Source organism: Nematolebias whitei, chromosome 10 (assembly GCF_014905685.2).
Source record: "Nematolebias whitei isolate Nwh7 chromosome 10, NemWhi1, whole genome shotgun sequence".
Lineage (NCBI taxonomy): Eukaryota > Metazoa > Chordata > Actinopteri > Cyprinodontiformes > Rivulidae > Nematolebias > Nematolebias whitei.
In genome coordinates, this window is record NC_056507.1 from 34,820,321 (window position 1) to 34,825,649 (window position 5,329).

The window sequence follows — 5,329 nt, forward strand, 5'->3', positions numbered from 1 at the left end:
GAGACTACTTTCTCAGATACAGCACCTAACACAGTGATTCTTGCAACGGCCCTTGACCCGAGGTTTAGGAGACTTAAGTTTCTTTCAACTGCTGAAGTCCTACTAGTTCAAACTAAACTGGAAACTATGGCACTTGCAGAAAAAATGGAGATGGATGTGTAGCAGCATGGCAGTTGCAGTAGCACCTCTGATACTCAGGCTGCTGAATCAATACCTCCTGCCACCCTATTGGAGTCACTCCTTGATTCTGATGGAGAAGACGAGGGCAGAGCAAGCAAAGGGGAGGATGTTCAAAACCAAGTAAGAAACGAAGTCCTCACATACTTTGGAGAAAAGAGCATTGCCAAGGAAGAAAATGTATTTCAGTGGTGGAAAGCTAACAGAGACAGATTTCCAATGTTGGCCAGGCTAGCCAAGTCCTACCTATGCATTATACCTATGGTACTTCAACACCATCGGAGCGTCTGTTCTCTGCAGCAGGAAACATAGCTTCCAAAAAGAGAGCCAGCCTTAGTCAGGAGCATGTTGACATGCTAACATTTTTACATTGCAATTCAAAGTTCCTGAAGAAAGGGAGTGAGTAGATGTGTGAACCAGCGAGTGGAATGTCATGTTTACTTGTTCTCTACATTTGTAGTAATGCACAAGTGTTAATGTTGAAAAAAATCCTGTTAATGGGTTTTCCGATTTGCGTTTCTTCATCATTTTTATATTGTTCCAACAGCTCAGGACCTTTAAATAACAAATGCTTCTTTTTTGCACTTTATAAAAAAAAGTATATTTTTGTGTACATTTATTTTTTTATTGAAGGTGTTTGACAATTTTTTTAAATTATTATTATTATTTAACATTATACTTACTGAATAGTAAAGTAGCAACCTGTTTTATGTGCGATTTGCTGTCATTCAAGTGTTCTATTTTGGAATAAAGAGATGGAAAAAAACAACTCTTTTTGCCGATTCATCGATGAATCAAAAAATTAATCGGCTGATTAATCGATTATTTAAATAATCGTTAGTTGCAGCCCTACATCTATCATCTCCCTCATGTAGCCCTCATTGCTGGTTGCATTTTTATAGCTCTGGATTGGGACGTGTATTATAGCATAATATGGAGTATCAGCACCGCTGGTCAGGCGTACTTTTGGCCCTGTGCTGCCTAGTTCGCCCCTTAGATGATTTATTTCTGCTAGATACCCTTGACCAGCTACCCTTTTTAGAGCCTTTCTGAACGTTGAGTTATGAATCTTGTATCTGTGATCTGTGAATACTAGCATTCCATCCACCTCTACAGCCCATGGGGCTCCTATCACATGGTACGCTCGGGCTCCATTTTGGAACCTCATGCATAAGGCCCCCTCCGGCACCGGCTTAAGGACTAGTTTTGTTTCTACTGCTAACTTGGGTTTTCCTTTTGGTCGCTTCTGGAGCCCCTCTTCCTCATCTGTTTTATTGGGATGAGGCTCTAGTTTTTGTACACAGTGTTTTTCTTTAGTTTTCTTTTTCCCCCGAGGGGCCCTCCATAAGATTTTCATGCTTATCCGGTTGATTTTCTAGCGGTCGCACTGGCCCCTGAACCTGCTTTGTTCGCGGCGGCTCTGTTCCTAACTTTCCTTCAGTTAGTCCATGTCTGTTCATTCTTTCCACCAAACTGTGAGCGAGGGCATCCATGTGTCTGTCAACTTCTCTCTCTTTCACCTCATTCTCTGAATCCCGCTCTCTATCACTTCCCCCGAGCCCGGCTTCTACTTTTAGTTGGTCTAGTGCTCCTTGTCGCTTTGCCTCTAGTTTGTCGCCCGAGTCTAGGCTTGGGTCGTAGTGAGAGGGGTCCCTGTACTTGTTCGGGTTTGGAAGGAAGTTCACAAATGAGGTGGCTACTCGGGTGGCAGGGGGAAATTTCGGTTTCTCGTCTTCTTGAGTTCCTTCTTCTTCATCTGTATCTTCCTCCGAATCCTCAGGTGTGTGTACTATGGACCCTTTTTCACTTTCCAGCTCTATTCCTGATTTTCCCTGGTTTCTATAAGCTTCCATTCTTACTAATTCATCTGCATATTCATGGTATCTTGGAGCTGCCTTCACTTCTAGAAACTAACCTTAGCGCCGTGGTATTACCTGCAGCTCCCTAAGACAGTCTCATGAAGGCTGTGACGAGGTGACTCATCTAGAATATTAACGACCTTCTTTTCCGCAAGTCACACCCAAATCTCACTCCGTCCCTCATCCTGTCCAAGCAGCAGGGTCGGGCCGATCGGCACAGAGAAACACGCGTTCACGGTCGCCCACCTCTTAATTTAGCATTGCAATTGTTATCCGTTCTGGTAATCTTTAGAGTCCAGGGACAGGACTCAGGGGTGTTGTTTTACACATTTTTGCCAGGAAACCGTTAAAACCCTCCTAATGCTAGATGTTAAAGTGGACCCAAGCCTCACCAAGTATTCTGCTCAATAAGGGTGAAATAATAGTCGAGGTTTATGCGTTTTGCTTTACTTTAATTAATAATTTTGCAGGGGAATACAGTGACAAGCATAATTTCACTACAGGTACTTATACATGATAACAGAGAAAAACACTTTATAACTAGGCGGACAATAAATCAATTTGTCCCCAAGATCCCTTAGAAACTGGTATAAGCCACCTCCGTTCACAACTCAAGCTGACATATGTTTTCTCTCAAAATACCTCAACGCTTGGATGCAACTCTGAGCATTAACCCACTAAACCCAGTTTGGTTCTCTCTAATTGTTCCTATGTACTTGCCCTGATCTGACAGATTAGTTAGTTTGGAGCAGTCGGACTGGGAAGTCCTCTTACCCTGGTTTTTAGGATAATCCTTATAGAATTTTCCGCACAGGTAAAAGGCAAATCTCCTGTTCCCCAGGAGGGGGATACAGGCCTCCCCTAAGCAGAGTAGCTATCCCAAATTGGAAGGATTGGGGCTTTGGACATACCCGGGCCAAGCAGATAGGAGGATGGACTAATCCCGGTCTCGTCTTAACAAGTGAAGAATTGGGTCCAATCTCGTCTCAGAGAGACCAGAGGTAAATCCAAAACTCGTCTTAGACCGGCATAATCCAACTCCTTCGGGCGATCCCACCCTCTGAGCTGCGTGCTGTGATCCTTTCTGCTCCTCTCTTCCTCCGGCTTGCTTGAACCCCGTTCTGTCTGATCCAGGGACTTTTATGAGCCCTTTTTCCCCTCCTTTGAGGAGGTTCAAATGTCTCACCATATGCCTCAACCAATCACTCCTCTCATTGGGACATATGAGATCATGCCAATTCTTGCCTCCACCCTCCTGGGTGGGCTTTCACCGTCCTTGCTCAGAGGTTGTATCAGATGTTTACTTTTCAAAGTTTACTTTTCAAATTGATCAGCTTGAGAATTGTTGATGCCTCTCCTCTCAAACTGTTCAACAAGGAATTACATAATTTGTTTTTCTCAAACTGTCCAGCCGAGAATTTGTTGATGCTTTTCCCCTCAAACTGTTCAACAGGGAATTGCATCATTTGTTTTTCTCAAACTGTCCAGCCGAGAATTGTTGATGCTTTTCCCCTCAAACTGTTCAACAGGGAATTGCATCATTTGTTTTTCTCAAACTGTCCAGCCGAGAATTTGTTGATGCTTTTCCCCTCAAACCTGGCTCTTCCTCTGCCTGAGATTGGGTTCAGGCCTTCCTTTGTTTCACACATCCTGTCAGTAATAAGTGACTATTAAAAGAGATAGAAAAAGCATCTAATAATGTCATACAAACTGTTAACAAAATTTTGTGTACTGTTTAGCAGCATTGGTTTGAGTCTGATTTCAACTTATTAAAACTGGCTTCTCCCACCTGGATGCCAGTTTTCCAACAATATCTTTGGAGAAAGATTTTGAGCCAAGAAATTTGATGAGCAAAATTACAAAAGGTTTTACTATTTGTAATGGATCCAACATTTACCACGTAGAAAAATTCCTTGGACAAGGAGAATACGGATTAGTGGCTAAATGCCGTAAAGGTGACACTGACCAGATGGTTGCGTTAAAAGTTATGGCTAAAGAAGACGAATTTTCAGCTTTTAAAGAGCTAGATGCATTTTCACGTCTCGAGCAGTTTGATCTGGACCAAATCAATGTTGTGAAAAGTTTTGATTCGTTCATGTATCAAAACTGTTTCTGCTTCATATTTGAGCTACTGGACCAAAACCTGTTTGATTTTATGACCCAAAGAGATTTTTCACCTCTGAGGATGTCTGAGATTAGAGCCATCGCAAAACAGTTATTTATTGCTCTCAAAGCCTTGAAAGATCTTGGAATGACGCACACTGACATTAAAACGGACAACTTAATGTTAGTTGATCACGACTCTACACCCTTTAGAGTTAAATTAATTGACTTTGGCCTTTGCCATTTAACGTCTGATTTATCAGCCCAGGGATTGTTTCAGGCTCTAGGTTACAGGGCCCCGGAAGTTTTCCTGGGATATCGACCAGACGAGGCGATGGACATGTGGGGTCTTGGCTGCATTTTGGGTGAGCTCTATCTGGGTGAGCCTATGTTTTTAGGGAATTCAGACTATGAAATCCTTAAATCAATTTTCAGCCTCGGTGGTGAGCCTGATAAATCTGTACTGGACAGAGCATGCCGGACTACTAGGTATTTTACGCTTGAAGGCACTGAATCTGAAAGTTTCTGGAGGTTTAAAACAGCTGAAGAATTTCAAGCGGAGTCCGGAGAAAGAATTATTGAGGAAAATTACGAAAGGAACACAGCAAAGCGTATTGATGATCCTCATGAAGTACAGGATTTAGAAGAGTTCACAGACCTTCTCAAAAGGATGTTAGCTGTGAACCCCAAAGACAGAATTGTTCCAGAAGATGCGTTAAATCACAACTTTATCACCATGAACCATCTTCCAGTCTTTGGCAATAGCTGCTACGTGAATCATGGTTTAGAAGTCATGTCTCACTACCAGTCCAGAATCCATACTTCAAACCCTGAGCACAGAATGGTGTCACCTGCCTTAAACAATGATTTGGATGAAAAATTGAACGAAACAGTACCTGAGGAGGACTCGGGTGCAAACGTTACAAACAGCATCCAACCATGTTTTGAGGTTAAATCCAAAAAACCTTTTCGAAAGTTCAGGAAAATGTGTGCCAGGATATTTAAGATTCACCACTTTCTCTCTTAGAATGATGTCACGACACTTAGAGCCACCATAAGCTGTTATTTATTTTACCTCCTCAGTGTGTCGTATTGTGATGTGTTTTTGTTTGTTCCCAGGATCCCCAAAATAGAGAAAAAACTACTTTTTATTATGGCTTTAATGGATCTCTTACTGGGAAAAAACATCC